At 38.4% G+C, this 23,642-nt stretch overlaps 1 protein-coding gene and 1 pseudogene across 11 annotated transcripts in view; both read left to right on the top strand.

Moving 5' to 3' along the window:
• The window catches only part of CADPS (calcium dependent secretion activator), a 475,079-nt gene that overhangs the window by 18,754 nt on the left and 432,683 nt on the right, over window positions 1-23,642 (top strand). The gene's annotated exons all lie outside the window — the stretch shown is intronic.
• LOC104005601 (large ribosomal subunit protein eL14-like) overlaps window positions 11,481-23,642 on the top strand; it is a 62,266-nt pseudogene continuing 50,104 nt past the window's right edge.

Raw genomic sequence — 23,642 nt, 5'->3', positions numbered from 1 at the left:
TTATTTTTGTAGTTTTCAACATACATGGCCTATACATTTATTGTTAAATTTATTCCTAAGTAAATTGTAACATTTACTAGTTGATCTTCCTTCACTGACTCCTTGCATTAACCAAAGCTCTCTATTCCCTCTGCAAAACATAGGAGCTCAGGGCTAATGGACTACTCTCTAATACACCTGAGCACTTCTGTCCCTATCAGCTGAGGTATATGCTCACCAAGAATAATTATACTTTCCAAGCATGTTCCAGCTAGTTTCTGTTTCTGTTGTTACTGAAATTCCGTAATTAAATATTATATAACTTAATGACATATTATTGTGAAAACAAAGAATAGCCTTTGTTTATATTAAATAAGTTGATTACTTTGGGAAGATTCAATTCTGTCTAAAAATATATTAAATTGCAGTTGGGCAAAACTACAGTAAAATTTTTAGGGAAAAAGTATAAAAACCTAAAGGAGTTTTTTTTATCATATTGCCCCGCAAGCACCTTAATTTTTTTCTCTTCTTTTAAGAAACAAAAACTGGAAATCATAGCCAGATATGCTGTGTGTTGAGGAGGATATGAAACTTCAATCAGCGAACCCATGCATAAAGGCAAAGTTGAAATCCTATACACCCAAAATTGGCAAATAATTATAAATTATAAGCAAAACTAGACATTTGACAACTTACGTTTTGTGACTTGCTACTTCAGCTAAATATTTTTAAGTTAACCATAATTTTAAAAAATATTTATTGCTTGGCATTCTAAATAGTTTTAAGCTACTCTTGGTGCTTCCTGATAATCATTTATGGTAAATGAAATTAATAACTTTGCTTGGTTTCTAATATATTTTTACCTTTTCTTCTAATTCCTTTGGCTAATATTTACTTGTCTATTACTACTAATCATGGCATGATAACATAGTACGTAAACTTTAAAAAATTTAAAATCAGGATAATTTTATTATGGGGTGTTTTAAAAAATAATCAGAACTTACATTTAGTGAAAATCAAGGATGTCTTAAGAGAGAGGAATCCAACTTCCATGCTGAGATATATATTTTGTTTTGAATAGGGCTCATTCTAAATAATCCATTTTAGGCCAAGCACAGTGCCTCATGCCTGTAATCCCAACACTTTGGGAGGCCGAAGTGGGCAGATTGCCTGAGGTCAGGAGTTCCAGATCAGCCTGGGCAACATGGTGAAATGGTGAAACCCCATCTCTACTAAAAGACATAAAAAAAAAAAAAAAAAAAAAAAATTAGCCGGGCATGATGGCACGTGCCTGTAGTCCCAGCTACTGGGGAGGCTGAGGCACGGGAATTGCTTGAACCCAGGAGGTGGAGGTTGTAGTGAGCCAAGATCATGCCACTGTAGTCCAGCCTGGGTGACAGACTGTTTCCAAAAATAAATAACACATCTCAGACTAAAATATTTTGTATTGAATACATATTTCCATGTTTGAGTCTTTGAAATAAAAATATATGAAATATAAAGGACAGTCAACTTTTTAAAAAAGTTTAGAAAACTAGCACTCCATCTCTATTTTAATTTTACTCTTTGCCTTTTTAAATAAAGAATGTATCATGTACAAACAGGAAATATTTTTCAGGCTCAATGTAGATGTTTTACATTGGGAAGAAGATCAGAAAAATAGAACTTCTTGTTACTTATGACTACACAATCCCAGCCAACCAAAAGATAACATGCAATCTTTTGCAACCTAGATTTTTCTCCACCCAGTGATAGTTCTCACCCACATCACATAGGAAAGCAACTATAAAGCCCTTAAGATAGGCATTAGTACTTTTCTCATTGTAATATGGAGATATTCCTTGACAGCAGAGAATACCCAATCCTGTAGTCATTTCCCAACATTGTTTTGTCTTTAATAGGAGTGTCTTTCTTCAGAGAAGTGATTTGAAGCATAAAATTACACTCTTTATATTTGAAACGATAGAGCAAAATTGACTGCACCAAAAAAGATGAATGTTCCTGCCACCAGATACATTGATTGCTTGCCATGACCTTCACAAAGCAAAACTACGAAAGGAATGCATAGAGAGAAAGTGACTTTTTTAACGGGGAGGTTCGTAATTTTAGTCTGTCAATTCCAACCACACAAATTCTCTCTTAATTTATATAATTTAGCAAGTGTTAAGCTTGTGAGTTGGAGTTGATGACAAGCAAATAACTTTAAAAACTTTCTGAGGTGACATTTCTGCATTTTAGTTCATTCCAAATATATATTTTTTAATGGCCTTGAAAATGCTCAGATGTAGGGAATGGAGCGGCAGTAGGTTCAGCATGAAATGACACCAATATGAGAGAATTCAATCTTTCTTTTTACTTATTTTGTCCTGTATGTTTTATTTATTTATTTTAATGTGACAGGCTTACTCTCTGTCGCCCAGGCTGGAGTGCGGTGGAAAGGTCACAGGTCACTGGAGCCTCAACCTCCCAGGCTGAAGCGATCCTCCCACCTCAGCCCTCCAAGTAACTGGGAATACAGGCACGCACCACCACACCTGGCTAAGTATTTTTTGTAGAGACAGGGTTTTGCCATGTTGCCCAGGCTGGTCTCAAACTCCTGGGTTCAAGTGATCTGCCTGCCTCAGGCTCCCAAAGGGCTGGGATTATAGGCGTGAGCCACTGGGCCTGGCTGTCATGTATGTTTTAGATGCTTTCTTTTCTTTTCTTTTCTTTTCTTTTTTTAGTGGAGTTTTGCTCTGGTTGCTCAGGCTGGAGTGCAATGACACGATGCGGGCTCACTGCAACCTCCGCCTCAAAGGTTCAAGTGATTCCCCTGCCTCAGCCTCCCGAGTAGCTGGGATTACAGGCACCTGCCACCATGCCCACGTAATTCTTTGTATTTTTAGTAGAGAGGGGTTTCACCATATTGGCCAGGCTTGTCTTGAACTCTTGACCTCAGGTGACCCATCCACCTCAGCCTCCCAAAATGCTGGGATTACAGGTGTGAGCCACCACACCTGGCCCTAGATGGTTTCTCACAAGAATATCACTATATTCTTGACCATAGGCCATAAAGACTGAAAACAATGTGATTAAATATGATAGAACTCATTCTGACTTGACCTGGTAGAATTATATTTTATTTTCTGGAAGTTCTTTGTTTTTCTTTTCTTCTGCTTCCAGAAAGACATGATAAAAGTGGTATTGATCACAGTGATATTTTACTGTTTGTCCTACTGTTCATTTAGGAATTCAGCTCATTTTCTTTGTGCAAAATTAGTATGTCAAGTGCAAGATAAAGCATTTGAGCCACTGCTTAGATGGGCTTTCTAGGGGCTGTAGCTCATTTACATCTCACTGGAGAATTGGGAAACAGTGCCAGAAAATGTTATTAGTCAAGTATCTTTTAAACATTTTTTAAAATAAAGGAGTAATTGAATATTGGAAATAACAGTAACATATCTCTGATCTGAGTTATTTTATGTTTGTAGATATTCATTCAATGCTACATAGACATGTAAATAGATAACTCAGATATGAAGTGTTGAGGGAAAAATGTCAGAAGAAAAAAGCAAAAAAGGATGGTTCATGGCCTGTAAAACTCCTGGAGGGAGGTGGCTTTTGAACTGAGGCCTGATAATGTTCCTGGAATTTTCAGAAATGGAAATTATGGATCATCTTCAACAAAGTCATGAAGGTAGAGACAGGTGTCAGGAAATTCAGAGTAAACTGGGGACCAGCTGGGCCAGCTTTTTTTTTTTTTTTTCTTTTTTTGATAAGTCTCTCTGGTGTGGGTAAGGAGAAAAGATTTTAAAAGGGGACCAAGTAAAGGAGGAACTGTTAACAGTCTCATCATGGGGCCATTATGAATTGAACTTGACACCGGGCAAAGGAAAATGAAAAAAGAGACGGATGCAAAAGTAATCTCAAAGAAAATGCTGATGTGATTTGGTAACTGGAGGTGGTGGGTAGGAACATTTTGGTATGTCAAAAAGCAAAGTTTATTCTCTCAAGTTCATAAGAAAAAAGTCAAAAAATTAACAAAGTTATCAAAACTACTAACGTCCTGTCAAAAGGACTTAAGAGGCTACTAGAAAAGGCTCTCACTGCCCAAAGAAGGCACAGACAGTTTGAGCATTAGTCAGGATAATGACTAAAGTGGTTTAAAACACATCAAATATATTCAAATCCAAATGTTTTTAATACTAACTAAAAGACCCACCTCCAGCCGGGCGAGTGGCTCATGCCTGTAATCCCAGCACTTTGGGAGGCCGAGGCAGGTGGATCACTTGAGGTCAGGAGTTTGAGAATAGCCTGACCAACATGGCGAAACCCTGTCTCTACTAAAAATACAAAAATTTTTAGTAGAGGCGTGGTGGCAGTCACCTGTAATACCAGCTACTCTGGAGGCTGAATCAAAAGAATTGCTCTAACTCTGGAGGTGGAAGTTGTAATGAGCCAAGATCGTGCCACTGCACTCCTAGGTGACACAGCAAGACTCCATCTCAAAAAACAAAAAAACACCAAAAAACAAACAAAAAAAGACCCAATCTTTGGTCACTTTTGGAGAATGACAGAAAACCAACATATTTTGCAAATTGATTAATCACGGGAAAGAATCAAGCATTTATCATGAATTTCCTCATGACTGTACTTCAGACCAACCAGATAAGGAGAAGTTTCTCCTTGTAAGAGCACTTCAAGTAACACATGAAGAAGGAATGATAGAATTGGAATATTACCATTTGCAAGCCCTAAAGAACGAATAGGTCTAGGCAATGATTATAATCAGTGACATCCTAAAAAGAGAAATAACTAAACATTATACATTTATACATTACACATGGAAGCACAACACATTGCTTATGGAGTAGTCTTCCCAGAAAATTGAACCTGAATCTGATCACTTACTGTATTAGTCCGTTCTCACACTGCTATAAATAACTACCTGAGACTGGGTAATTTATTTTTAAAAGAGGCTGAAGTGACTCACAGTTCCACGGGTTGTACAGGAGGCAAGGCTGGGGAGGCTGCAGGAAACTTACAATCATGGTAGAAGGGAGAATGGGAAGCAAAAATGTCTTCACATGGTGGCAGGAGAGAGAGAGAGAGAGAGAGAGAGAGAGAGAGCAAAGGGCGAAATGATATACACTTTGAAACGGCCAGATCTTGTGAGAACTCACTATCATGAGAACATGAAGGGGGAAATCTACCCCCCTAAACCAATCACCTCCCACCAGGTTCCTCCTTCAACATTAGGGATTACAAGTCAACATCAGATTTAGGTGGGGACACAGAGTGAAACCATATCACTCATCTAGATATAACTATCAAAGCACAGGAAATACAGGGAGAGAAGCATGCCACATGTCAAATGGGGAAGAAATCAATAAAATCTTGGCTATCGGAAATTGTTCAAAATAAAATACCAGGTTTCTTCAACAATAACAATATCACAGGAAGAGATAGATGATAGTGGGAGGTGGGAGGGGAACAGAAAGATAAATTGGTAGATTAAAAGAAATTTAAGGGACATATCAACAAATCACATGCCAAAACCTTCAGGGCAACAGAGAATAAATGAGATTTGGAATTTAATCCAAATCCTCCAAATCCCCTCTATAATTATGATAAAGGCTCTTTCTTCACAACTGCACTTTAGGCCAATATATTGAATACTTGCTGTGGGCCTCATAACTTTATTTATATAATCTTATTTCATCTTCAAAATGACCTAATTAGAGATGTATTATCCCCTTTTTAGAGGTAGTGGAACTGAGACACAGAGTTAAAGTAACTTGTTCAAATCACACATCTGGTAAGTGGTAGATTCTATGTGAAGGGCTCCATTTTTGGCTGTTCAACACCTTAACACTTCTATCTGGGGAAAATCGTGATGATGTGAGCCTTGGGATATGCAGCTCGGTCTTCCAATACAGAAGCTCAAGAAGCCAAGTTCTTGTTCTCTCAGACTCTGACAGAGCCTGAAAATCTGACCTAAAATTGGCCAACCTGACAGATATGTCCTTCTGAGATGAAAAGTGTGGAATAGTTGAAACAAAGGAGCAGGAACCACTTAGAACTTATTCTACCCACAGTGATAGCATCCTGTGTCCAGTGGAGCTAAAGGTAGAGCTAAAAGTACCACCCTGTGATGACGAGTTTCCGTGACTGTTTCTAGTTACAATATGGCTCTTAGCAGCCTAGCTTTGGTTCCTGGCTGCTTTCCAAACCTTTCTGCCTTCTTGAAGACCCTGTGGTCTAGCCAATATTTTTTCAACAAGCTCCTTTTCCTGTTTAATTAACCAGAATTAGTTTCTCTTGTTTGGAACCAAGAACCCTAATTAGCTTAGCCAGAGTTTGACCACAACTTTCTCTGAAAATGGGCCTGTCACTTTGTCTCACCATTAAAAAAGTAGTGACTGCTTTCTCTAGTTTACACATTATACTAAGAATCGATTTTCCCAATCGCATTAGTGTGTTGAATAACCTACTGCACTGAGATCTTTAAGTCTCTAGTTTTGGTCTTCAAATAGTTCACAGGTCATGATAACTATAGACCCTGATACCTATGCTTAAATTTGCATTCAAGCTTAGATTATTTGTTTTTCCTCACCAAGCTTGGATGTTGTGTGTCCTTGGCTTTCACAGGCATTCATGAGGGTTGGGGAGTGGTGGTTTGCTCCTCAGTAAAGTGTAAAAGGAAAGGAAGAAAGAACAGCAGAATGTGCATGTGAGTTGATCATGAAAAAATGTGAACTAAGCCATGGGAACAGTCAATTATGTCAAAAAGTAGGTGTGTCAACCTCAGATTTTCCTTTGGTTGTTTATTCCAGCCTGAATTCTTGTTCTCAACCAGATGGTTTTACTGTTTCCCATTTCCCCTTCCCTTAGAGTTTAGTCAAGTCTAAGATTTCTGCTGTTTGTCAGCTCGATGTTGTAAACTAAATGAACTAGTTTGTGCTGATGGGAGATGTTGATGCCGGTAAACTTCACCAGAAGAGCTCTTACCTTACAACTGTGATTTGTCTCTGCTTTTTCCACCATCCTTTCCTAGACATTGGTGGTAGAGGCTCAACAAAAGACCATTTTTAAACAGCATAACAATAATAATCACTCCTCTAGAGAAAAGCCTATCTTTAGTTCTGGATTATGCAATTTGGATTAAGGTTTCAAATTTTATATACTTGCCAAGGGACTAGATTTTGGGGTAAGGATACCTACAGAGCCTTAGGGTAATGTCTCACTTTAAAGGAAAAGTATTGATCTTTTTACATTTTTAAGCCCTGGTAGTCTTTTAATTGCTTTCTAATGATTCATTTTCCTCTTCTTTTTACTGATTTTTTTTTTTTAAGCTGGCAAAACTTCAGTCCTACTCTTGCAGTTAGATATTGCATTGGGACTAGGTTCTGGTCAATGGGATAAAGCAGAAGTATCTGAGTGACTTCCAGGAAATGTTATTTAAGGAAGTGGCCTCTGCCTCCTTCCTCCTTCTAGCTGGCTAGAAAGCAGGACTGACTGGCTGGAGCTTCAGTGGCTGTCTTGTACTATAAGGCAGGAGTTTTGTTTTGAAAATGGAGCAACATAATGGAAGTAACTTGGCACCCAGATGAGGTTGAGTCCAACGTTATGCTGCTTTCCTCCAGCTTTAGTTTTCATGTGTACACACATAGACACACACACACACACACACCCCCCAACTGCCATCTTGTATATATCACTATTATTTGGGGGTATTTTGTAATTCAGTTATATTTCTATTACAAAAACACACAAGATAATTGTCTTTAACATAGAAATCTCAGATATTTCTGTTTCATAGCCTTGAATCTTCAATATTTAGTAACTTCACTAATAATGCAGAAATACTTGTGGCTTTAGTTATAAACAAAGAATAAGAAAATATCATTAAATCTTGTTTCTGTTTAATATTATTAACCTTCACTGAAATGTTTGAATATTTGCCTACAGTATTTGGAAGATTATTTCATTTTGACTTTAAACTGCATCATTTCTGTCATAGGGAAGATCATTCTTCATAAAATCACCTGTTAATGTTTTCACAGGTCAGGAAAAAAATTGGAAGTTAATTATCCAGTTAAACATACATGAAAAAAAATTATACCAGAGCTTGATAGTGCCACTAAATTTGATAATGAATCATCATTTTTATTTTAAACACATTTGTTATATGCTTTACAAAATACCATGCTTTCCAGAGACTAGAAAGGAAATGAACTCTCAATTATGTTCAGGGTTAGGTCTGTGAACCTTCAGGGAAAACCTTGGTTACGCAGTACAGATATGTTTGCATAAGTACCATTAATCATATATATCATGAAAATGATTATAAAATTTTATCATAATTTGAAGCATCATTCAGCATGTCTAGAGAGTGAGATAGGGGCAGTGCATTCTAATCAGAGGGCATGGGTCATAAAGCCCGGATTCTGGCTCTCTATCACCTTGTATTTGACTTTAGGAAAGACAATAAAACTTCCTCTCTGCCTCAATTCTTCTCTCTGCAAATTTCTGCCTTCATGGAATTTTTAAAGGATTCAGCTAAATGAGATGATCAAGGCAATGTGCCTATTATAGTGCAAGGCACATCACTGACATGCAATAAAAACACTTTGATTATCGTTATTGTTAATATGATGATTAAATGGATAATTGAGGCAATCATGAAGAAAATTAAACACATAGTCTTGCTGTGAAATTGAAAACAAGATTATCTTGATTGGCTGCATATTGGACAGATTACTGAAGAAAATCCTCACTCCATAATGGTTAGGGGTACAGATTCTGGAACTTGACAACCTGAATTCCAATCCTATCCCTACCATTTATCATCTATGTGACTTTGGATGAGTTACTTAACTTCCCTTTACCTAAGTTTCCTCATCTGAAAAACAGGGATGATAGCACCTACCTCACTGGGTTCTTCTGAAAATTAGATGAGATAATATACGTAAAGCATTGGCACTGGTAACTGTTGTTAGTGTTCTTGTTCTTGCCAAATGGATACATGAGCAAGAACATGTATCCATTTGAATACATAAGAAAACATCATTTTCTTATGATATTCAAAGAATATGAATATCATATTCATATTATATGAATATGATATTCATATAATATGAATGAGGTCCCTCTTGACCCATAATGAATGAGGTCCATGTAGATTTGTCTTCTGTATAAAACTTCCCAAATACCTTGGTTTATTTCAAATAGAATTATTTGCTGCTTAGATGTGGTTTCAATAATTTTTAATGTTTAGTTTTAGTTTGAGGATGTATGTGGCTAAATCTACATTCGTGTCTAAGATCCACAAATAGAACTGTCATGGAAACATTTTCAGTATGTGAACAATAGCTTTCACTTGAAGAAAATCTTCTTTTTAACCCTCATTTTTTAGCGAGAGAGAACCATAAGCCAGAGGGAAATAATATATTGACAAATTTGGCAAACAGAATTGTAGTTGGCAGACATAGTTCCAAGGTGCCTTCTTAGGGAGGTACCAGTATTACAAGGGGATGTCATGTGGCCATAGGATTTTCCATCTTATTCCCTCTTGATATGAAATATATATTTTTGAGACAGGTTCTCACTTTGTCACCCAGGCTGAAGTGCAGTGGTGCCATCAGGGCTCGCTGCAGCCTCGACCTCTTCCTGCCTCACCCTCCTGAGCGTCTGGGACTACAGGCACATGCCACCACGCCCAGCTAATTTTTGTATTTTTTTGTAGAGATAAGGTTTTGCCATGTTGCCTAGACTGGTCTTGAACTCCTGGCCTCAAATGATCCACCCACCTTAGCCTCCCAAAGTGCTGGGATTACAGGCATGAGCCATGATGCCCAGCTTTACTATGAAATACTTTGTATTTTGCAGACCCAAGTGCCAAAATAAGTACCTGATAGTAAAGAATTTTTCCCTCTCTAAGGGGAAAATACGCATGCACTGTGTGAATGTGCACATGTCCTCTGCACATATCACTGTGAGGAATATACAGTGAGAATCTGACCTAGTGGACTTCTTTTGTTTGTTTTAGACTAAAGAGTTTTCTTCTCTTACTTACTAGTCAGTAATTTTTCTCTCAACATTTCTAGCTCTGATTGGTGTCTAACAATGGATTTAGATGAGACTCAGAGGACATATTTGCCAATGATGAGGACTGTTAAAGAATAAAACGTGTTACAGGGAGAAATTTAGGAATCTCTGCCTGGAAATGGGGAGTGGAGTAAATGAGGTCCCATTTGCTCTAACAAAAATGGACTTTTAGATGAATGAATACAAGAACTGTCTGATTTTTGGAGGCACCAAGATTATTAGTACGACAAGACAGGATTCCAACTAACTGTTTCTATTGTGATTTCCTAATCGGTATATCACAAGAGATTAGCAGTAATTCAAAAAAATAGATATGCAAACAAGAATCTGTATCATTTGGGACCCAAATGGATTTCTCCAAATACTTTGAATAATTGTCAGTGCTTAATTATGATTTTTGATTATTTCCTATGACACAGTTCTGCTGCTCCAGGATATCAAGGGTTTATATTAAAGTCTGAAAACATTTTATAAAAAGTATTACTGCCTCAGCTTTATTATAGCAACCGACTCCAGGGACTCAGGCTTTTGACTAAATTGTTTATTTCCCATCTGTACATATGAAAGTTTGCACAATTTTAAGCACAAACACACACACTTTTTTACATATACATATATAAAAAAGTATACACATACAAAAATATACACAACATTTTGTCTTCTGGAAAAGAGTCCTCAAAAATAGACATATGTCAGTTCAAAAAACTAAGTTTTCATTTATATGATTGAAAGTATCATGGTGATCTGGTTGTTGTGTTAAACCATGTATTTCAGAGCTATAACTGTCTTCTCATTATTAAACATTGTGTAAATCATTGTTGTAAACTGTCTCATCTCTTTGAATTTAATGCCGTTTAATAGTATGATGTCGGATTTGTATATCTTTCCCAGAAAGAATGTGATGTTTCATAGACAATTTCATTTTATATCCATGCATACTTATGAATTAGAATTGGAAAGTGATTATTATCCCCATTGAAGTGGATGGAAAATTTAAGGGTGAGAGAGGTTAAATAAGAACTTGTGAGGCCCATACTGTAAGCTAATGGCAATAATAATGAAGATAATTAGCTTTTTTGTAGTTTATGAAGCAGTCCGTGAACATTATCAAATTTAATCTTTGTTAGAGACCTATTCTGGATTCACTCAATATGTCTTACTCAATTTAATTCAACTCAGTATGTCCCCGACTGAGCTCATCATTCCCTGCCCATCCCCTAAACACACACTTCAGCTCTCCCTCCCAGATGGTGAAATCACCATGCATCTGGTCACCCAAGCTAGAGATCTCAGCAATTCTATTTGAATGTGTCTCCCTCTCATCTCATGTTTAATCAATCACCAAGTCATTCCATGTTTATCTCTTAACTGTTTGATGCATCTGCCTTCCTTCTTGGAGTGAACCCTGAGCCATGAATCCAGTTGATGCTTTGGCCCTGGTTCTTGCCGTTTTCCATCCTTTATTTGTCGACTTCACAGATCTCACTCAATTAGTTTCCTTCCCTCCCATCCTGGCCTTCGCCAACCCATTCTGCACACTCTCTGCCAGATTCATTCCTCTACGTAAACCCTACAGGTGAGTCTTAGCTCCTCACCAAGGCATTCAGGCCCTTCGTGGTCTAGCCTCACCCTACTGCTCACTTCTCACCACTCCTGATCCCATATTCTGAACTCCAGTGACAAGGATCCACTATGGCCCTTCACACTTACAGGGGTGTTTCACGTCTCTTGACCTTTGCATATACTTTCTGCTTGAAAGTCCCTGACCATGGAGTTCAAGACCAGCCTGGCCAAATGGTGAAACCCCGTTTCTACTAAAAATACAAAAAATAGCCAGGCGTGGTGGCTTGCGTCTGTAGTCCCAGCTACTCTCCTGAGGCAGGATAATCGCTTAAACCCAGGAGGCAGAGGTTGCAGTGAGCTAAGATGGTGCCACTGCACTCCAACCTGGGTGACCAAGCAAGACTCTGTCTCAAAAAAACAACAACAAAAAAGTCCCTGACCATTTCCTCCCCTAGAAATACAACTTAAAGCAAAGCTTTTCTGGACAAATGTTGAAGGTCATCATCCCCACAACTGAATAAGCATCTTCATGTGTATCCCCATAATCCTCTGAATAAATCTGTCATTGGACTTACCAGTTAATTATAATTATCTGTGTTTATTTTACACTTATCTGCCTGACCCAGGCCATGAGTTCCTTCAGGGAAAGAACATTCTCTTATTCACCTTTATCTTTAGAAGGACTGCCCAGAGCCTGGAGCAAAGCAGTGTTCAAATGTATTTGAGCTGGGAGGCATTTCATTTTATATATTGGACATCTGATGCTCAGATTCCTCAAATGATTTGCTCATTAATTTTAGGGCAAGATTTGTCCAGCATCCAGTAATCTGGGACCTAAGCAGTTCCTTCTATATTCAAGATTATAATGATTATTAATAAACACTGACTATATCTCAGGTACTTTTCTAAGTGCCTTAGAAATATTAACTCATTTATCATTACAGTCGTATGTAATACGTTTTACTATTTTTTCCAGAGAGGTTACAAACTAACAATTACACAGTTAGAAATTAGCAAAGTCAGGATTTGAATTTGGAATCTGTGTTCTTAACCCTTTTGAAAGTCTAGAGAAGTAGAGTTTCTGCCCCAAAACCACACATACCCACATACTGTTTCACACAGTTTTAGGGATTTCACAGATTCCCTAAAAACTGTGTAAGAATCCTTTGAGAACTCCAGCTAAATGACCTCAACGCTAGATTTTCCTACCTCTGTCTTAGAGTTCTTTGACCTTGAGAATATCATATGGCTTATACTCATTCCCTCCTGCCTCCTGACTTTGACTGCTAAAGTTACCTTCTATAAATCAAGTGTTGTCTCTCCATAACACTTTCAATTGTGTAGCCCACCTGTCAAATCAGGAGACATGCATTTCTGACCTATCTCCAAGCCTCATCATGTCATTACCCATTCATTAGTGAGGTCAGTAATATATGCGCCGAATGAAACCAGCCCCTGGGCTGATCTTGGGGGTGCCCCACAAGTAGCCACATCTTTTCCAGTGTGGACACATGTAGAGATCTCAGAATTCACTCCTGATGGCATACTTGAAGAGTGTATGGATGGATTTCTTGCCTGTATCAGGGAATGACATCCGTTTTCCTAAAAGCTAACCCATTCATGTAAAGCCAATTCCCTCTGTCAGCATGTGCATTTTGAGGGCTGTTTCACTAATGCTTAATTAATCCATCTTTAATCATATTAGAGAAGGAAATTCTATATTTGTTGAGGGCTCATTGTGTGGCAGTACTTTGACTTGCATGCATTATGTCTTATAGTTACAATATTCCTTCATTTTTACAGAAGAAGAAACAATCAGAATGGGTAAATCTTTTACCCCAAGTCAACTCAGCTAGTAAGTGATGCAACAGAGATTTAAATCTGTATTGACTTACAGTTCATACTCTTTGCTCTATGATAGGATGTGCTGTGACCTTCTCATGTTGATATCTATTGCTTGGCAATATCTTCATATACTGGCACAGGGTCACCAGATAATTCATTGCGAAACATGACACAGGGCAGCACTGTATCAAAACGAAACAGCTGTAGAAAGAGGGGAGGGAGGAACACTGAGTGCCCCAGCCATGAATCAGGGGCCATTCACCATTGCTTCTGGAAGGGTTGCCCAGTCCACGGCTATGCTTTCTCCATCTTTCTTTTTTGGACTGACTTTCGTAGGGCTATTAAGTGCCCTGGCACATTGCTGATGCTGTAGTTCTCTCAACTTAACCCGTCCTGTGAGGTCAGTGGGAGCAAAGGGTGTTCTCCATGCGGGTTGGGGAACTGAGCAGTGTAAGATGAAAGAGCCCTAACTTTGCAGTCAGATAGGAGCTTTCATCACAGCTCAGTCACATACAAGCTGTGCGATTTTGGGGAAGTTACTTGACTTCACTGAGCTTCAGTTTCCTTATGTAAAATGGGAATACAAACATCACCTTAACAAAAGTTAGTGTAAGGATTAAGTGTATGTTAATTCCTTGGCACATAGAATGTGATAGAAGTTATCAATATTAACTTATATTTATTAACATATTATTACTATTATTACCTGCAAGAGGAGCTTTAATGTCTTTCAGTTACTAAGAAAAGGTGTAAAGCCTCTCCCTTCATTAGGAAGAGTTACCTACAAAAATATTGAATAAATTCAGGCTGAGCAAGCAAGGCATCTATATTGGTAGAAAGATGGGCTGAGGGAGCTATATTCCAGAAAAATTAATTACTATAGACATCCTGGCAGAGAGGAATGTGTTCCTGATTCTTTCTTTTATCAAAAGAAGATTCCAGTCACTTTTCTGATGACAACGGGGGGTGGGCGAAAGGAAAGTTCCAGGATTGGTCTCAAAGCTCAATCTTACTGGTTTAAAATTCTTCAGAAGCTTCTCCACAGCATTCAGGATGAAGCTTCACCTCCCAGGCATGGTACAGTGTACTTTAAAAATAACCTGTATCTACGTTCTCCAACTTAGCTTCCAAAGACACCTTTTACTACAGCCCCGTTGATTAACCTGTGGCTCAAGAGATGCACATGCTTTCTCACCTTTATGCTTTTGTAGAGACACACACACACGGGTTAACTTTAACTCAACCTTGAAAATTTCCATCTCACATTACCTCCTTAGGGTCACTTTTCCCTTAACTTGCACCCTGGCTGGCCAAGGAGCCTTCCTTTTGTGGTCCTTTTGCATCTAGTGCGTATTTTTCTCCCTATCTTATTTTTATTGCCTGGTCCTCACCAGACCAAGTGCTATTGGAGGACAGGGACACTGTCTTGGTTGCCTCTTTTTCTGGCTTAGAATAGAAGGAAGGCAGAAATGGTTCCAGGAAATTTTAGCTTAGGTTTTTGTTTATTTGGGTCTGGATTAGTTTGATAATTTAAAAAGTTCCCTGAGAACAAGAGAAATGCCTTATTTCTCTTCAAAGTTCATATTAGACCAGTGAGTCTCAACCTTAGCTGCATGTCGGATTCACTCAGGGGCTCTAAAAGCCCAGGCATCAGTAAGGGTTAACATTTTTCCCAAGTGATTTCAACATGCACATCCAAGGTTAGGAAACACTGGATTAACCAGAGGGTGCTCAACAAAACTAGTGATTCAGTCATTTGATCAATACATCTCACTTGGGCAATATGCCTAAACACATGCAGTTGTAGATAAGTAAGGGAAGGAGAAGCATGAAGAGAAAAAGAGAAGGGAGCTGCATTAGCTTTAGATGAAGTCATCTAATGTGTTTGACTCCCCCAGTAACAAAAATATTTTTCAAAAATAATTTAATGTAAACAGTTTCAGTTTCTGCTTTCTCTTTCAGTTCTGCTGGGCATTGTCAAGTCTGGGCTCAGAATAGGGAAGCTGTGTTTCCCTGAAATGTTGTGAGTATATCTTAAGAAACATCACAGTATACAGGAGAATGTCTGACACTTTTTCCTGGCAATACTACGCAGCTCAATTTTTGCCCCTTCTGTGATTTGCCACGTCCCCTCTTTGAGGTTCATGTAGCTGCTCTCTCTCTCATAATAAGACAGCCAGTACTGGCCTGCATAATTCATGATTACAAGGTGTATACACATGATGATAAAGGGAACTGATGTTTAATTTACAAGGCCCCGTGTTTTCTCATAAAAGAGCTAAGCACACCCAATCACAGGCTCAATTATGAAAAATAACAAGAATGTGTTTGAGTATCATTTTGCAGACACATCGTGAAAGAGAACTGAATTTGAAGATTATATGAATACCTGGATGAAAATAGGTTTTTTGATAATTTGACTGAAGTGTGGCACTTTACAAGAATTTTCTAGATTTAACCCACCAATCTCCCTGTTGTTCCCTGATTGTTTTAATTTGCTGCAAGGTAGCCTGCAATATCAGTTCTTTATTTTTTATTTTGAGATAGTACTTAATGGGAAAAGGTAATTTTATCTTATACATCTTCATTTATTTGCATGAAACTAAAAAAAGTGATCTAATTTACATTTTTCCAATTCAAAAGCTATTACTGGGACAGTTTCTTCATAAAGTGAATTTATATTTTGCAAAGATTTAGAAAATTTTCCATTTAAATTATATTAGTCTGTTTTCTTATACTTTGTATTCCAAACAATGAATCTGCTCCTTTAAATATTATCCCATCTTCCAAACCCATGGAAAATGGAAGTAAAATTCCATATTTGAACTCTGATAACAGGCCAGATTATGATACTACTCAATGTTACCAGTGCATATTTGTGTAAGAATTGTAATTGGGAGAACATTACAGTTTCTTGCCTTAGTTTTCCCAAAAGCCAAGTAAGCCCTCTACTGTAGCATTAGATCATCCTCTTCACTTGGCTGGACCTAGAATTAAATACAATTTTGATGCCTCCAGGGAAAGCAGACAGAAAGGAGGAGCAAATAAAATTTGATAATGATAATAATACTTATACTACTGAATACTTGGTGAGCCTGGACTAGGTCCATCATATGTTAGCAGACATATGTAGGAATATTGTATCTAAGCCTCACAGGAACTCTCTACAGTAATAGTATGACCTTGATGTTTCTGATGACGAAGGATAAGGTGTGGAGAGAGTAAGTGACTTACCCATGGTTCAGCTGGTTAGGGTAAGGCTCTGTCTAACAAATGTCTAAATCCAAAGTTGATGCCCTTACCACTATGTTCTTGCCTCAGTTTATCACTGATGAAGTGCTAGTACCCACTTGATTTAGAGGAACTCAGAGGACTAAGGGTCTAGTTCTAATTTTCTATAAGCAGTGAGGAGTTCCCCATCTAGTTGGAAATGAAGGTCAGTCATTCTAGGGATGGTAGATGGGGCCAGTTGAAAGCCACCAGCTTGTCCCACTTATGGAAATGCAAGCTTGGAGGTGCCCCAAAGCAGGTGCTTCCAGGCCTGAAGTAGGGTATTATCCTCAACTGACATGTCTAGAAGAGCACCTCTTCATGTTGTATGGGGTCTGAACAGCACCCCACCTTTACTTCACTGAGGAGTTCTCAAAGGTCCACATTTGTTGAAAACATGACTTTTACTGATACACATGATTTTCTTTTTCTTACAAAGACCCATGACAGAGAACTTACAAAATACAAATGTGCAAAACAGCAAAAATATGAATCATTATAATCACATCAGGAAGAGATCATTTGGTGCACATATTTCTAGTGCCCCTTTTTCTGTGTGTTATAAATGCACATGTATGTGTACCTATTTTGAAAAATGAGATTGTACTATACACATGGTTTATAATTTGATTTTTCCCAATTAGTATTTTTTAGTAACCAGAGTAGTTTTCTCAAAAACAATCTTGTACAGAACCCCAGTAGATAAACAGATAAAGATGGAGACACTCTGTTTTGGGGCAAGGGGTGTGGAGGGAGAGCAGTGAGCCCAGGTTCAGCACCAGCTTCTCTGTCTCCCTTATGCCCCCTAATGGAGGATTTGAAAGCACTGCAGTGCTCTGCAGAAACCCAGTTTGAAAACTCTTGTTCTTTAATATCAGTTAAGATCCCATTATATATTATACCAGTGTAAACCCCAGAACATTGATAATGAATGTCTCCTCCAGAATAAAAATAGTATTAAAAGGTACCAGTAGCCATAAGAGTTGAAACTATCATTTGTTAAAAATCTAAGAATAAGCTGGCCGTGCCTCAGCCTCATCCTCCTCCCTCCTCAGCCTCCCAAAGTGCTAGGGTTACAGTGGCTTCCACCTGTAATCCTAGCACTTTGGGAGGCTGAGGCAGGAGGATCGCTTGAGGCCAGGAATTCAAGACCAGCCTGGGCAACATAGTCAGACCTCATCTCTATTACAATTTTTTAAAAAAATAAGTTAGCCAGGCATGGTGCTGTGTGCTGTTGTCCCAACTATTCAAGAGGCTAAGGTTGGAGGATCCTGGGGAGGTTGAGGCTGCAGTAAGCTATGATCATGCCACTGTAATCCAGCCCGGGCAATAGAGCAAAATCTTGTCTCAAATCAATCAATCAAAGAATAGTAGAAAAGTATGTGCCATATATTCTCCCAGTCTAGAAAAGTGGACTGGACTTTCCCTAAAGCCAGTCATTAAAAGAGAACTGGGGCCAAAAAGAAGGCACCGTGTGGCTTTCTTACCCTTTCCTAATTTCAGACATACAACTGTGTTTAAAACATTCCATACCTAGAGGAGGCAATTCCTCCAAAAATGAACAAGAAGTTGTTGGTTGTTGTTGTTTTCTAAAGGAGTGGAGGGGTTCTTCATTCCATCCAAGCGGAGCTAAATCTGTAGCCAGCATGAAGCAGATGGCCCCCTTCTTCTCTGCCTTTTAGTTTTATGACTGCGAGATTGGGAGATTTTTCAGCAGTTGCAATAGTTGGCTTCATCCATCATGCGAGGCAACGCCTCAGCGGCAGCAGCTTGTCTTCTTACATTTAGGATCTATAGATATGGACTAAGCAAAGCTTTGTGTTTTCACATCAGAAGCTGATGATGAGCGATGTGAGGAGAGGCAGCGTTAAATAGATTCTTCTCCGCTCTCCGTTTCTTAGTCCTACTGGTAACAAGTGTGCATCAAGCCGAAATTTATGGTGCTAGGTGAAAACTCTGCTCCACAGGTCAAATGTATTCTCTACAATTTCCTCTGGTGGCATGAAACTACCTTCCTGGTCACATTTTATGCTGTCTAATGCAGTGGTAGTGTCTTTATCTCACAAATGTTCCCTAAGATCTAGGCATAAGATTTCTGGGTTCTATTTTAACTTTGACATTATTATTCTGTGTGGCCTTGGGGCAAGCCCTTTAAGCTCTCTATTCCTCTGAGATCATAATGCCACTTTATCCCTTAAAGCTTAACATAAACACTTCTCAAAGAGATTTGCATGGATTGGTGGCTCTCAACCTTAACTGTACAATAGGATCACCTGGAGTATTTTTAAAACTAGTAGTACCAAGCCCCAGTGATTCTAAAATGCAGCCAAGATTTAGAAACACCAGCCCTGACAAACCCATTCAGAATTACTCTCACCCTCCCGTGTTGGTTCTGTTTTCCTTTTATAACTCTTAACCCAATAGGTCTCAGTTTGTTATTTCCATGCATGCTTACCTATCAACAATGAAATGTAAGCTTCTTAAGGAAAGAGACAGATACATAATTTATCTTTGTCTGCTTAGCATCTTGACCAGAGGGAAGCTGGGTTCAAAAATTAGCTTTGATACTTGTTAGCCAAGAGATCTTGGTCAAGACTCTTAACTAGTCTGTATCCCTGTTTTCTCACCTGTTCCAAATGAACAAGAATTCAAATACATTGCGTGGTGTGGTACTACGGTTTAATACAAAGATTTAGTTAGGCTTATAGCACTGTGTAAGTGGTCAACTCAGATCAGCTGTGCAACAGTTTTGCTGAATTTACTGCTTTTTATGTAGTGATTTTTCCTTTGTTGGATCACTCATTTATTCAGAAAATATTTTTTAGCACTTCCTACTATAGTTTTAGGTATGTAGGATACTGTAGAGAATATACTGATGGAATTTACATTCTAAAATGCTGCATCCGTGACTCTATTTAATTTTTACAAATACCTGTGTTTCCTTATACTGAATCAAATGAGGTCCTGAAGGTTAAGAGAGATTAAGTGATTTAGCCAAGACCTCGCAGTAATTTGGTAATGGAACCATGCCAGCAGTCCAGGTTTCAGTGCTCATTCCAGAGGACAAACCCATCATCCTGATTCCCTAATCAGTGACTGTGACAATGGAACTGTTGTTACAGAAGCAGCCTCATGCAGGGGATAAAAGCACGGTTTCTGAAGTTGGTCTGCCTAGATATGATAGTGTCTCTGCCAGTTATTAGCTGTATGACTTTGGAAAAGTTATTTCACCTCTCTCTATTAGTTTCCTCATCTGGAAAATGAAGATAATGTTTACTTCAAAGAGTTTTCATGAGATTAAGTATATGTAAAGTGTCGCACAGCAACTGGCATACAGCACACAAGAGGTGTTAGCTATTATAATACTTATCTATGGTTAGAAGTGAGTAGTCTGTTTTAAGACTTCCCAGGACTTTAAAGAGGTCCATGCACTCCTCCCCTTAAAATGGTGGTGATTTATTAGCAAGCAAATTTCCTGGGTTATAATCTTTGAAATGTACATATTTGTCTATAACTCAATGTCTAGGAAATGGAATAATTTTGACATTTGTGAGTATGATGGAATAAATCCTCCCCAGCAGATTGGAATTGTTCCATGGCTGACAGTTGGCAAAGTCCACAATTTGCATGAGGATATGTGAGGATGTTACATATCCACTTGTAAAAAGACTGACTGGATAATAGAAATATCCTACAGTGTCTGTAGCCCAGAATTTGATGAGAAGGTAAGAATAATCTAATCAAGTCTCCACAAAACATATTGGGTCTTAGAAATGTCTGGGCCCAGCACACCCCATCAGTCAGTGTGACAGTTTTAACATCATTGAAAAGGCCGTGTATTGAAAGATTTCTTAAGTCAGGTCTGTACAGCTAGCTATAAAGCTCCAATTTTCTGTAGGGAGACTTTGTTTATGACTGAGTGGCATTGTGGGGTTTCTAATTACTTTAGCTTCTAGCACCTGTAGCCATTATCCCCTCAACTTGCTTTTCTTGTATTTATTCTTCTAGAGAAAAACAAGGAGAACAAAGACACAGCACAAGTATTTTCAGCATTTTTCTCACTTGGTGTACCAATTTGGCTGATAAGTATATCCAAGAGGGAAAAAGATTGTCAGCAGCTGATTGCTATTAAAGTGGACTAGGAGAAAGCTTTTAACTCAGATGGGGGTAAATTTTCTCTTTAATGTTGAAGAAGATCCTGATTTGTAAAAATGTCAAAACCCGGAAAAGCAACTTTGATTACTTGCTTTGCTGTGGGCTAGGGGAGGGGGAGAATTATTTTCAAAGATGAGCACTAGTTGGATCTTTCAACAGATTTCAAAGGTGAAGATCCACTAGGCGCCAGACCTCCATCTAAGACATATATTACCTGAAGATGCTTGTGTTCTCCTGTAATGGAACAATTTCAAAATGAGGTGATAGGAGTCTTCATAGAGCTAAGCACAGGATGGCATGGGCAGTGGGGGTGGAAACCAATCACCCACTCAGCCACCCACCTACCTACCCACCCACTTACCCACATGGTGGTGGTAGACAGAAGACAGGGAAGAAATCTCAGCAGAAGAGATGCCCCTGTTTATTGACAACAAGTTGGCTGTTGGTCAGGGATAGGTCCTGAATGTTACAGTCAAGTAGGAGGTGGAAATGCAGCATATCCTCTGACTTCTCTTGTCTCCATTTTGCATTCTTCTCAGTAGGAACTGTTTTTTGCCTCTGTATCAAAGTGATGGCTGTCAGAAATGAGTATTCATTAACATTGAATATAAAGCCAGAGAGCCAATAATAGCCCAACAAAAGCTTGACCTGTTTATTATTTTTGGCTCAGAACCCAGAGAGGGTCTAGTAAATGGTAGATCATTGGTGGGTAGGGTGAATTCTGCACTTTGATACTACACCTGGAAGAGTGTCTAGTAAATGGTAGGAACCATGAATAGGTAGACAAATGCTGTGCGTTGAGCTTTATCAGGATGTTTTTACCTTTATTCATACAATATTCACTATAACCTGTGGCATAGATGAAATTATAGTCATCTCTTGGTATCCATGGAGGATATAGCTTCCAGGACCCTCCACAGATACTAAAATCTATAAATGCTCAAGTCTCTTATATAAAATGGCATAGTATTTGCATGTATCCTACACATAGCCTCTCATATAATTTAAATTATTTCTAGATTACTTATAATACCTAATACAGTGTCAATGCTATATAAATAGTTGTTACACTCTATTTTTAAATTTTGTATTTTTGATTGTTATGTTTTATTTTTAAAAATATTTTTGATCCACGGTTGGTTGAATCTGCAAATGCAGATTCCACCAATACAAAGGCCCAACTCCATGAGCCTCATTTTTTATGCTGGGAAACCAAGGTGTCAGGTGAAAAGCTGGCATGCTTTTAAACCATTAGTCATCAGGTCCCTAAGATGTTGATATGCCACCATTTTTATTAATCCTGAAACTTCTTTTCTTGGATAATTAGCCCTAGACTAAGCATGTCCACAGGCCATCAAATTCAGTACAGGGACTACCCATGTAAGGTGAGAGTAAGGTACACTGACTGTAACACAGTTGGAAGTGGTATGAAATGGAGTGTGCTTATGTCCACTAAAGAAAACCAAAATCAAATTATTAAAGAGAAAACACAGGTAGACCAAAGTAAGCATCCCATTTATTGGTAGAATTGGGTCCATAAGCAGTCAATTTGCAACTTCATAAGCAAAATTGAAATTTAAAATAAGTCCTAAGCAGAATAAGTCGAAGATTTTTTTAAATCTGCTGGTATATATTTACCTGTTATTAAAAGTATATTTAAATAAGTATGCTTTTTTTAAATAAGTATGCATTTTATAACATCAAAGTTGGCCCTCAACTGTGAATATATAATTAAATAGAATATTAAAATGTTCTGATGTGCAAGATAAACCTAGGCATAACCCTTGTGTTATACAAGGCTCTTCTGTGTTTGTTTGCCCTTTGGTGCAGATTCTGGTAACATGTTTTTTTCTTTTTCAAGCCGTTATGGCAAAAGCTATTATCTCAGTTACTAATTGGCCATTTGCCCAGTTCCTTGTCAGTAGTTCCACGTCTTTGCCCAATTACTTTAAAAGAATTTCTCTGATGATTGAAGCAATGGGAACAGTTTTGTGAAGACCACCCCAACCCTGGTTAGGCTACTGCACATTTGATAGCTTAAAATAGTGCCATGGTGGGAAGAGTGCTGGAATTGCCATCTGGAGCCCTGGCTCCACGACTTAGAAGAAGCGTGACACCCAAACCCTCTTACCTGCACCATGTGTCAGTAGATCTCCATGGGGAATGGAGGGTTTAACTCCCAGAGGGCACAATTATTAAAAATGTTGAATGACCATGACTGGGCAGAGCTGTTGGCATTTAATGTTTGGGAACCCACCATTGCTACCGACCCCACAAGGCATAGGACAGCCCCACACAATGAAGCAGGGTCCTGGCCAAAATACAGAAGTTCTCTTTTTGAGACACAGTGCTGTAGGCAATTTATTTACCTTCTGTGAACCACATTTTCCTTATTTGTAAAATGTTCTACTGAGTTTATAGGATCATGATGAAGATCAAATGATATATGTGGAAGTGCTTTGTAAGCCCTAAAACACTGTATGCATGGGAGGTATTACAATGATTACACTAAGTGGCAAAGAGAGACAAAGCTCTTTACAACAAATTGTGAACTATACAGATCTGTAATCTCCCTCTTTTAAAAAAAATATGGCTTAATCTGGACCATCTGTAACAAGATGGTTGTTTTGATTCATTAAGGGCTTCTGGTTCTCCCAACTCTGGAAACCCCTCGGTGTATGTGATTGTATATCAAAGCTATTTGAAAGATCAGTTTCCTGATTATTCGTAGAGTCTTAGAA

The sequence above is a fragment of the Pan troglodytes genome, chromosome 2 (assembly GCF_028858775.2).
Source record: "Pan troglodytes isolate AG18354 chromosome 2, NHGRI_mPanTro3-v2.0_pri, whole genome shotgun sequence".
Taxonomy (NCBI): Eukaryota; Metazoa; Chordata; class Mammalia; order Primates; family Hominidae; genus Pan; species Pan troglodytes.
The sequence above is the reverse complement of the archived record's forward strand: the minus strand, read 5'-3'. Positions and strand labels throughout refer to the sequence as shown.